Raw genomic sequence first — 12614 nt, forward strand, 5'->3', positions numbered from 1 at the left:
CCTAACCCAGTGCAAAGCAAATAATAATAATAATAATAATAATAATAATAATAATAATAATAATAATAATAATTTCCATGTTCTCTCCAAGAAAATATCATTTTTTGTTAAGAAACTGCGCGTTGCTATTCAGTTTAATCTCCCAAGACCGAAGGCGCGTGTGCCTGCCATTTTGGGTTAGGAGAATAAATGTATTTCTCATGCACTGTGGTTTGGCCTACATGGGTCTAGGGGAAGCCACCAAGGTACTGGCTCTGGGGACACACACTCACACGCACACGCACACAGTCCTCCCCAGATAGTTTCCTCTGGACAGTGGGCCCCCATGTTATTTTCCTTCGCATGGCTCTGCGTCTCCATCATTCCAGGGGTTCTTTCTGGACTTAGTCCTTCCCTACCACTGCCAAGCCTCTGTCTAACGTTACACTCCAGGAGGGCGGAAACTGAAAGTACTGGAGGACAGGGGTGTTTTTCTGTGAGAAGTCTGAACCCTGAGAACACTGAAGAGCTCAAAGGATGAAACAGAGTGGGGCCAGACGGCAGACAGGAGAGGACACAGCCGGAGGGTGGCCCAGAGTGGCTCGCTCTGGAAAAAGATCTGCATAGCTCTTAGTCCTTCTATCCAGGGCCGGCTCTACCTGGTCCTTCGCTGTCCCCTCTACTGACCCAGGTGGCGTGCACTGGGAAAAGAAAGCTATGCCATGTCGTTGGGACCCTTATTTATTTTGTGACTGACAATGTATACACATTGTAGGAGTTATAAAAATCAATAGTCTTCTCTGATGGAGTGTCACTGGATATGTTTACCACACTTCAGGGTTGGTCCCGCGTATGAGCAGCAGACTGCCAATGCAAAGCGAACTCGATGGAATGTTTTGTAGACTTTTCGTCTCATATTTCTTTATTTGAGTTTCTCCTTTCTTCTTTCTCTCTTTCTCCCCCTTTTGTCTTTTGTTTTGCTTGTTATTATGGTTTCAGATTTTGTGCTTTTGTAGGTTTTGTGGTTGTCTGTGTCTTTCTTGTGATTTTTTTTCTTTGAGAGCAGTTATTTGCTTTTTCTGTGTTTTAAATAAAGAGAGAACTCAATGGCATGGGGCTGGGTGGCGGGGGAGGTGGGGGCTTGAGAGAGGGGAAAAGCATGATCATAATATATTGTCTGAAAAAATTTTCAGTTAAAAAATTAGCTGTTAAACTTGAAAAAACTTTGAGTATTAGTGAGTGATTAAAATTGCCCATAATTCTCTCCCCAGAGTCAGGGATTCTTAATGTAAAGGTGTATTTCTTCCTACTCTATTTTTTCTATGCCCAAGTATATGAAAATATATATTTCTCCACAAGTGAGGTCATTGTTGGCACATCATGATTCTGAATCCTTTCTTCACATAATATTAGAGAAGGGGCTGTTTTTCATTCATTAAATAATAAGTACTACTAATGGATAAATGCTGTTCCATTACACGGCTTTCTCGGCTGCTCTCTACCACTCTGTCTGGTTATGTGAGGTATGCAGAGCATCTTACCAAGACCCGACAGTCTATGTAACACGAGGTGAGATGAGCAAACCAGACCATGCTTCTGTGAGGGCCTGAGCCCTCCCTGCACTTCAGGCTCCCCCGGTAAGGAGGACAGTTCTGCAGCAGTCTCTCTAATGGTATTTCCTGCTGTCTGCCACAGGCGGGGGCTTTGTGCTATTGAGTCCCTGCATCCTGTGTCTTTGTGAGACGTGGGCAATAAGCTAAACCCCAAACAGCTAGGATGGCCACGATTCCTTGGGTGCTTGGGGCCCGAATCCAAAGACCGGACCAAACGACAAGGCCTCTGAGAGGAACCTCATCAGCATCCATGAAATGGCACTGACAGACCACTGGCCGTGGGTCAGGAGTCACGGGGAGATGGATGATGCTGGTGCTCTCTTCACTTTCTCCTTTTGCTTCAATCCAAGGTCTCTGCTGGAGCAGAGGGCGCCCACCTTTCTTTAAGATGGGCCTTCTTTTCTCAGTTTACCCTTCTTGGAAACATCCCCTGAGGCGTACCCAGAGGTGTTTTCCTGGTGGTTATAAATCCGATCCAGTTAATAGTTGGGATTAACTATCACAACGGGATCAAGTTGCACTCCCAGGGGAGACGTAATTTTATCCCTTGAGATTATTCTGTACAGATTGCTGTCCCTTACAGGATAAAGTTGCGTTGGTTTAGTGTGGAGGTTAGCCCTTTAAAGAAACACCTTCACATTGTTGTATGGGCAGGAGAAAACGTCTGTCCATGAGAGGCTCCAGAGGCAGTGATGAGCCTTCTCCTCACGACTTGTTCTCTGTCCATCTCTGTGCTGGGGGATAAGGGGTAGCTTATACTCAGCCACACTCAGCAGAATGTTCAAGCACCAGGGCTTTTATTGCAAACTTTTAACACAATGATGATAAAACCTGGCTCCATCATTCCCCCCTCATTTGGTGTCATGAGTTGCAGGCCTGTATCTCGCAAACTTCCAGGTCTTTCCACTTTCCGCTCTTGCTCAGCTTCACCTCCGCTCTCACTGTATCACACCCAGACTCTAGCACTGAGCACCTTCTCCCATCCACGTAGATGGCGGCTCTCTTCACAGGTGACCCTGAGGGCTTGGGAGAGAATGGGAGACTAGATTCTGAACTCTGAATCCAAAGTACACCCATAGGTTCCCGGGGCATGATCAGAGGCCACTGATCTTGCAGCCTGTGTCCACCCAGGGGCCTCACCCTGTTTTAGAGGGTGTTTTTGTTGGTTTATTTTTGTTTTTTCCCCTTGTTTGTGCTCTGGACAGAGGTGCTGTGAAGAACACAGCAAGGCAAACCATTCCAACGGCGTTTCTGTTCCTCGTTCTCAACAAACCCACGTTTCCCTCTGCATCCTGTGCCTTCTGCCCTGGATCCCGTTTTCTGCATTTCCATGATCGGCATAGCTTCTTCCAGGGACTGCATAATCCCCAGCCAGCAGTGCCCTAGTCCCTCTGGCTTCTACTCCTCCCTCCTCCCATAGGATAGTACTTGCAGATGCTCCTGTTGTGTTAACTGGAAGAGCAGGAGGACGGCCCACTGTGCAGACCCTGAGACAATCTAACAGCTTGCTTATGCGTCTATTTGGCTTGGATGGGAAATCAGAGGAGCTTTAATGTGCTATGAGCATCACACAGGGAAGCACACTCCCCAGAGTGAGGAGTCGGGCACATCGCAGCAGGCCCTGATGACGGTGGCTGCTGCCCTGTCAGGGCAGGCAGTAGCCTGGCAGCCAAGAAGGGACATGCTCCCACAAAATGGTGGGGGGGGGGATCTTCAGGCTGAGCCATCTCAGGGCAGAATAGTTTCAGAATGGAAAAATACCAACAGGGACTTTTTCCCCCCTCTCTTTTAAAATCTGGGTGCCCACATCAGAGTGGGTAATTGAAATGAGGTCTTTAAATATGGACACATACTGCAGTTCGGTCAGATGAGCACTTTGGATTTTAGTAATTAGCAGCTAGGGGTTTGATGAAGTGTGGGAGGGAGGAGGGAAGAAAGTCTATTTTAGGAGATTGGAGTGATAAGGCCTTGCGTGTTTTTATCAGTTCATGTAGAATTTGACATATGGTAAACAGGAAAAGATAGTATTTAAAAACCCCATAAATACACAGGGGCTGGGGGGGGGATCCTAGCAGAGCAGAGAATGGAATGCCTGCCAGAGCCACTCCCCTGCCGTCCACACTAGGGTAACACAAAAGGGCTGTGTGCCACTGTGAGACCCACATCCAGGATGTAGAAAGCTCCTGCATACCACGTTAATTAATTCAGCCCAGTTGTGCCCAGTCCTCAGACCCTGTTGGCTTCGCCTACTGGTCTCTATATTTAGAAGCCCTAGCCCCAGGAGCACCACCAGCTCCAGGAGGAGCCAAGTTCTTGGTTGACTCAACTTGGCACATTCCTCTTTTTTTATGGCTTTCTGTCAAAGCTCTCAAATTAATGCAATGTTCTGTTGACTGTTTTGTTTCTTAATGCAGTGAAGCTGTCTTGAAAAGGAGTCAGATAGAGCTTTTTAGAAACCTGCATTGACATCATAATCGTATCATAATAAAACTGTAATGGAGCCTCATAGCTGTGCACGGACACGTCTACTGTCAAGGCAGGTATTAAAAGAGACTTTTATGTAATGTTTTAACGTAATTTTTTTTTTTACCGAAACTTTTTAAATGTCAAGGCAAACATAGTCATCATAGATAAATGACATTTGCCTCCGTACCTAAATTTTTTAAAAAAAACAAACAAATAAACAGACTAACTAAAAATTAGACATTTAGATATTTGGGTAGCCTATCTTGGGTTAGACATCTGATAACCTGTCTCAGGTTTGACATTTGGGGGCCTTTCCAGAGGTCTTATTGAGAAATTAACAGGTATTTTTGGATGAGAAGATACTTTAAAAGGCTGAAAGTATTAAGAAAATATTACACCCAGAACAAAGTATTTTTGGTATATGAGTAACAGCAGCAGTGTAAAATGGTTTGCTCTGAGTGGCACTAATTCAACATTACCGGAAATTCTGCCTATAGATCTTCTAAGCAGAAGCTTCCATCGTTCTTCAAGACAGGGAATTGTACCACAATGAAATATGGAAAAGAGGATTTTATTTTCAGTGTTAGCCAAATTATGTTACAGGGCCGCACTGGCGTTCAAACGTGTCTTCACATGTATGCGTATACATACATACATACATACATACATACATACATACGTGTGTGTGTGTGTGTGTGTGTGTGTGTGTGAACATCCTGGCCCAGCTGGCACTAAAAACAGTCACACACTCAACATTTTTGACCTAGCAGGATCCCAGCCTTCATTCCACACCAGCTCCATTTGCTCTGTCACAATCTGGAAGGAGTTGCCTGAGTTTTCTGCCCCTCTTATGAAGTCTTAGGAGCGTGTCTGATGCTCACAGCTGCCAGTGTGCACTGCGTAGGGACAAGCCAGGTGGGAACTGCCTAGGGACAACCTGCACCAATGGATCCAGACCAAGGGTCCCAGTGTCCCGCATGTCCAGGGTCTAGGCTGAGGGTTTGCAGGTTCTCAGCTTCTGGTTTGAGAAAGAAACAGAAGCCCGCACTGATTACAGCACAAGGAGGATTCATCGTTCAGTGTAATGTTTAAAGCATGCCTTACACAAGGTCAGAGTAGACATCTAGAGATTAGAAGAGCCAAGGCCGGAAGAGCTGCCGGTTTAGGGCTTGCACTGTGGCAAGCAGAAGAGAAGCTTGTTTACTAACTGGCACAGTGAGGGTAGCTGTCTGTTCTCACTGACAGATTAGGGCATATAATCAATTTTCTACTGTGCACCTCCATTCCTACAGTGCATCGGATTTTAATTACATGCATGCCCAATTATGAATAGGCACAAAATGGTAAATAGAGTACTCTCTACCAAAGTTTACTTGAGGACAGTGTCTCTACATTGTGCATGCACCCAAGACCCATCTGGACCAGACTGATTCCTTGCCTTCACTCAGATTCATTCTGAAAAAAAAAAAAAAAAAAAAAAAAAAGGAATAGAAATTCCACAAAAAAGACAGTTCTTGATGGTGTCAAGGGAAACTGAAACTTACTTCGTTGCTTAGAGTGAGGTATATGAATAACCAAAGCCAAGTGATGGCTCAGTCTCTGAAACTGCTCCCCATGCTCTCCTGCTTCTCTGGGACCCGGCTGTGAGCGTTCTGGACACTTCGTTGGGGATGTTCATGCCTCAATCTACACCTTCCTCAGTGTCTCATCTCTGGCCCACACTGTGTGGACACAGCATGCCATTCTTACTATTACTTGCAAATGGTCTGCATGGCTAGAACTATGTTAGTTAAACATCTTATATTCATTGCTCGACAACTCTTGGTTAAGAATTCCAGTGTGCTCTTCTTACCTGCTCCATGGCTTCGCTTTGAATAAAGTCTCCTCACTAGTTTGCAGTCAGCGGGGGCTTTTACTTCACTCTGAAGTGAGAGGCCAAGAACATTGAAATGCCTGGTGCTCTAAACACTGGAGTCCTAGGCCTAGGCTCTCCCGTGTTCAGGCTGTCCCTACACCCTTCCCATCCACCTGCACCGCCCAAGTGCAAAGTCTGCAGCACTCCTGAGCATCAGGCACTGTGTAAAGATGAAGGATCGGGGTCCTGGGTAAGAAAAGGGGATCCCTAGTGATCCTCCAGCCTACAGAAACAGGACACTGATGCAGGGATGCAGAGAATGAAGATGCTTCCGGCTCCATCGATAAGCTTAGTGTGCAGTCACCGGGATCTCTTAAGCAAAGCTATAGAATGAAAAGGCAGCTTTTCCCAGAGGGGATAAACTGATCAGCACTGAAGTCGTAAATTAGATTTTCAAGTTATATCAATACGATACGTCACCGAAGCAATTGGTCAATCCCACACAATTTTGCTATCTATATAGAATAGTTTGACTTTGAGGCAGTTTGCCATTTATGTTTCAAAAGCACTATCTTTTGCATCTACAGGCAAATTAATTGGTTGGAGACACTTAGAGGTGATGTTAGCTTCTTCATGAAGCAACATACAATCTCCTCTTCCCCCATCAACAGTGCCCAAGGATTCCCAACAACAAGCGAATACAGAGGACCAAACACATGAATAGGGCACAAAGCCATCCAGCCGGGGAATTTTAAGGCATCTATGCTTATTTCCCTTCTTTTAACTAATAGCAAATAACTAATAATTTCCCGCCACTTTGTATTTATAAGCTGCGTTCTGACCTATTGCCAAACAGCACTGGGCTGTGTGTTAAAGCAATGTGAAATGATGCCACCAGTGTAATTCCTGCAACTACCCTTCTGGTGAGAGTCTCCAACAGCGACTGATTCCTCCTCACAGCTTTGAGCTGCTTGTATGCTTCGCTTTGATTGTGGAGTCACCTGAGCTGACTCAAATTCAAAGCACAGTTTAGAGAATCTCCAAGTTTCACCCATCTTTACCAGCTACTGAGTTGTGGTCCATTGCATCCCCTCCACACTGTCTTCCCAGCCCTAGAGGATGAAGCATTCGTGAAGAATCATAGTGCTCACTGCCTACGGTTCTCCACACCGTTCTGTGTGCTGAGATACCCGTGATACTTGGGGCCCTCATGGCAGGAGGAGAGAAATAGGTTCTGTGCCCAGTGCATTCATACATACATGCACAAACACACCCAAAAGCAAGCAAGCAAACGAACAAACAACTCATCTCCCGTCTGTGAATTTTGAAGGAAAAATGTATGCTAGTTTTCATTTCTCAGAATTGGAACATTGTGGTTATGGTATGGAAGAGCTAAGTGGAGCTGGAAAAAGCATTAGAGTATAGAGTTTGGTGTTGTCATGGTTTCAGGCATCCATTGGAGCCTTGGAATTTATCCCTCACAGGAAGAGGGGGATACCCTGTGCCCAAGAGTGAAATTATTGAGTCATATGATACTACCATGGTGTACTGTTGGGAGGAAGCCGAATGGCTTGCCAAAGCCATGACACCAGTTTCCATCACTGTGAGCAGCACACAGAGGTTCTGATTACGCCACATCCTCCCAAACATGGCCTCTGGATTACTTGTTACTGCTCTGTGCATCCTGTGGCTATGAAGTGGGATCTACCTCAGTGTGGTTTTGATTTACACTCCTTGCTGGCTAATGACACCAAGGTTTTGTTTGTCCATGGGTTTTTGTCACTGTAGGCCCTCTGAATATCTTTGGAAAAGTGCCTGTTAGGTTCCTGTGGCCATCTAAAAATTGGGCTATTCCTTCCTCTCCTTCATGAACCAGTTACTCACACAGTACACCGAGCAGCTGGCCTTCAGACAAGCTTTGCAAAGAGTTGTCTTGTTATATTGATGGTCCTTTCACTTTCTTGACGCAAAGATTAAATCTCTGACACAGTACACTTCAAGTACACTTCATTCATTTCCCCCGAGTGTTTACGCTTCTGCTGTGAAATCTAAGAAAGAATTACCAGGTACAAGGCCACCGGGGTCATTCAAGTTCTCCTTCTGTTGTTGGGATAAAGACTCCAGCGAAAAGCAACTTAGGGTAGGAAAGGAGTTCTTTCATCTTATACTTCTGTGTTACAGCCCATCATGGAGGTTAGGCAAGGCAAGGCAAAGAAGGCAAGAACTCAGGCGTGACCCTGAGAGCGGAAACCTGGAGAAGAAACCTCAGATGAACCCTGGTGTGGGGTTCTTCTCTGGTTTGTGCTGGTGTTTAGCTAGCTCTCTTTTACCAGTAAATGGCAACCTCACAGCGAGATGAGCCATCCTTCACAGACATGCCAACGGACCTACCTGATGAAGACAATTAGCTAGCCATTTGGGACTCCGTTTCTGGACAATTCTAGGCTGCTGTCAAGTTGACAGTTAATACTAAGAAAAGAGTATATGCCTATCTCCTTCTAAGAACTGTATACTGTTAGCTCTTACAAGTGGGCCTTCGATTCATTTTGTTTTAGTTTTTTTGCATGTGTTTTAAGACACGGATCCAAACTCACACTTCTGCATGCAGTTAGCAGGTGACCTGCATTCTTTGGAAACACTGTTCTTTTCCCTTGGTATGGCCACCTCAACAATTCAGAAAACCAATAGATGAGAGGTGCATAGTTTATTTCTGAAATCTCAGTTTGATTCCATTGGTCTGAGCCTTTCCTCAAGGAAAACATGTCATGAGTATGTTTTCCCCTGCCAAGCCAGCCCCAAATAACACGCAGAGACTCTGTATTTGATATAATTCTGTTGACCAGTTACTAGTTTCTTATCAGCTAGCACTGTCTTAAATATTAACCCATTTCTATTAATCTAAGTACTTCCAGGTGGTCTCATCTTAATGGAGAGAGGGGCTGGCATTCTGCTCTCTCCGTCCTCCATCTTGAATCCCCTCCCTAACTACTTCCAGAATCCTCCTCGTCTCTCCTAGTCCCACCTATCTTGCTTTCCTATTGGCCAACAGTGCTTTATTCATTAACCAATGAGAGAAACATATTTACAGAATGACATTTCCCATCAAAAACATATTCTTATTCATAGTCCCACTTCAAATTCAGAACTTGAGGGTTATTATCCAACTTCAGGGCAGCATGTGTATCCCCTTGCATTCTGCTGACAAGTTATTTTGTTGTCATTCCAGCTCACCACTGTTCTGAGTCTGAATCTTTATGTGAATATCTGATGTGAGACCCTGGGGAGACCCACAGGTTGGGCCACTGCTCCAAACCTTCATATTAACCCTGATTTGAAGCAGTTTGGTTATGATACACACCTGCAAAGCTGCCCTCATGTTTCCAGGGTTTGCTCAGCACCTCAGATCTGTGGTTTGATACTTTGTGTCAAATTTCCTTTCAAATTCTCTCTCTCTCTCTCTCTCTCCTTAGTTCTGAAACCTCCCCCAGTGCCCACGAAGTATGAGATTTCTACTCAGGCTGGCAGGAAGCAGTGATACTCTCGGTTCTGTGCCTAGCGCGAGCCCCTCTTCCCTCTGATTTTGTTGAGCCCCTCTTCCCTCTGATTTTGTTCATGCTCAGCTGTAGATGGGCCCCTCGCACACAGTAACACTGGCAGAAAACTCCTGGGACTTCCATGGCGCTGTCCGCCTCTCTTGTGCTACCATACTGTTCTTCTCTCTACCCATTTTACACAAACCCCAGGTACCATGATTTTAATGGTGGGCAAAGTGTCTTAATCAGGTGTGTTCTTACCATAAATGGCCATTTCCATGGAAAGGAGACACCGAGGGAAGAGCCAACCAAACTAACCAAATAAAAACCCAACCCAAAGAGTGATGCATGGATACCTGCTTAATTTCTCCACCATACCTTGGATCTTACGAACTGAAAAAAATCAATATGAATAGATGAGGTCAAACTACCTGACAGGATGAAACAATTGAGTCTGACTTACTTAGAAACAAACACAAGAGTTCATTTTTATGAAGTTCCAAATCAGGTCGGTTTTGTCCCTAACTCGCTCTTGCTATTTCCTGTATTTTGTTTGTTTGTTTTGTTGGTTTTGTTTCTTCTTCTTAAGTTTGTGCCATCTGCTGTATGTGTGTATTTTATGCTTTATCTCCTCACTTGTTTTCAGGAATGTACAGGGCTGGAAGGTGTGGCCGGAACCACATGCGAGTGAAGTAAGGTCACGCCGTGTTTAGTACATGACGTTTACATGTCTTAAGCCACGCATCAGTGAAACAACAGGAAGCATTCGTTGCTACAGTTGATGAACTGGGACTTGGGTTGCTATCCATTTAAAACCATGGGCATTTTATTTGTGGTACAGGAAAGGCATAGAAGATCAATTGCATTGGACACCTTGAGAAGAGGAGCTCTGTCCAGTCTGCGAAGTCACCTGTGTGCTCTGCGTGGCCGGCCCAACCCGCGGATACAGTGCCTGCCGTTCCTCGCTGTTAGTGTCCCTGTGGTTGGCTGTTCACGCAGGGGTTAGCACTCTCATCCTGTTTACAAACAATCAGACCTTTATGGCCTGGACAGTCCTTAGATAAACCGCCATGAACTGACTGAGATTCTTCTAGTGTTGACTCTTTCTAGCCTGTGTTTTGATGTTCTTGGGGATCTGCTTGACAAATTCCTCTTTAAGTGAAGTCTACCACCACCAACACTGATTTCACTGAATTTTGTTGAACAGGCTACCTATGTTACTTTTGTGGTGAGGTCTCGCTAAAATATTGCTAAGTGAAATTTTTAATTATGTACACAGAAGCACACAGCCTTCTGTTATTTGGAAAAGAACACAAGAAGAGAACATTCTTTATGCTTAAACACATATTAAAGTATTTTTTTTCTCTCACATGACATTTCACATTGTTCAAGAATGATTATTATCACAGTGTGTGGTAGCTTCTTGAGCCCCTTTGCAAACCTACAAACACATAACACTTCAGTTCCCCCCCACTAAAAATTTCCACAAAGTATTTACAGAAATATTTTTTACTCATGCTATCTTGATTATGTACACAGAATTTAGTATAATTTGCATACATATACTTTTGGCATTAGATAGTACTCTTACTATGTTTCCTTTAAAGGTTCTTTTTACTTATTATTAGTCATTTGAGGATACTGTATGTTATGTTCCGATAACCCCTCCCCCAAATCCTCCTAGGTCTGTTCTCCCTTTCCCACCCACCCGACTAGGCACGTGTGTGTGTGTGTGTGTGTGTGTGTGTGTGTCTATTTTTTTAACATCCAGTTTGTGCTGTCCATATGTGCTTGGATGTGTGGCCTTCCTTTGGAATGTGGAACTTACCTGGGGCCAGATCTCTAAATGAAATTGACTCTCAAAGCCATCGATTGCCAATAGCTGTGCAGCTACAGTGCAGCTAGGATTTGAGCTAGCTTGATCTTGTGCAGATTTTATGCACGATGTTACAACTTCTGTGAGGGAAAGCTCTTGGTTGGTGAATTGTGCTTTAAAATCACCTGGCAATTACAGTAGGGAGGGTAAGACAAAACGGGCAGCTCCCCTCACATGTGCTGTGCAACGGCGTGTGCCTGTACAGGTATCGTGTGCATGTACACATGTGGGCACGTGCAGTTGTGGATTGCACACGTGCATTTGCACCCATGTGTGCATGTGCACGTGTGCACTCTTTCACTTTAAGATGTACATGAACTCTGAAGCTGAGTGAAGCTCTCAGTCATAGGGAGAAAATAATAAGGGGACAAAGAATCTATTATCACCCATGGAGTACCTAAGGCACAAATATCGATCAAACACTAATTTTGGGTAAAAATTTTGTAGCCCATTAACTCTGTAACTTGTTCCTTCTGAGAGCTAAACATAAACTGCCATCATCATGCCTCCTCCCTTAACTTATTGTGGTACTTTACTCTGGGCTGACAATCTAGCTGACAGGTCACATGAAGGCTCTTTCGGGTTTGAAAAGCTATGCCTGAAATGGTCTCTGTTATACTGTTAGATTTGTCTTAATGTTACAGGAAAGGATAGATTCAATGTGTGCATGCTTCTGAATTCAGGTATTTTTCTTCTTCTTCTGCTGTTGCTGCTGCTTCTTTTCTTCTTCTCCTCCTCCTCCATCATCATCATCAGCAGCAGCAGCATCTGTTTCCATGAACGTTGAAATTAGAGGGCAAAGAGACAAGGGATTGTTGCCTACCAGTGAAATAGAGATTTAAACTGAAAACAGCTACCTCCAGGTAATGCCACCAAGGACATACAGCAAATGAACTCAGAGCATTGTGAGAGAAGTAGACGTTTCAGGGAATAAGGAACAGAAAGATGGGCATTTAGAACATGGTCTAAAGGAAGGGAAGGCATGTTCAGGGCAAACACTGACAACTCAGGACTTCTGAGAAGGAATAGGTCTAGGTAATGTGAAGGTGACTATTGATTTCCAGTTTGACAGGATGTGGAGTCAAACCTTAGGGCTCACCATTGAGAGCGTACGTAGATGACATTAATGGAGGTGGTAAGACCTACCCTAAATGTAGGCCGCACCATCCTGGGATTAGCATGTCAGTCTGAACAAAAAGAAGACAGCAAGGCATTCGCCATTCTCTGCCTTTCAACGGAGGATGCAATGTGACCATCCACTTCCACCTCTTGCTACCAGGACTTCCCATCGT

This window comes from Phodopus roborovskii, unplaced genomic scaffold (assembly GCF_943737965.1).
Source record: "Phodopus roborovskii unplaced genomic scaffold, PHOROB, whole genome shotgun sequence".
Taxonomy (NCBI): domain Eukaryota; kingdom Metazoa; phylum Chordata; class Mammalia; order Rodentia; family Cricetidae; genus Phodopus; species Phodopus roborovskii.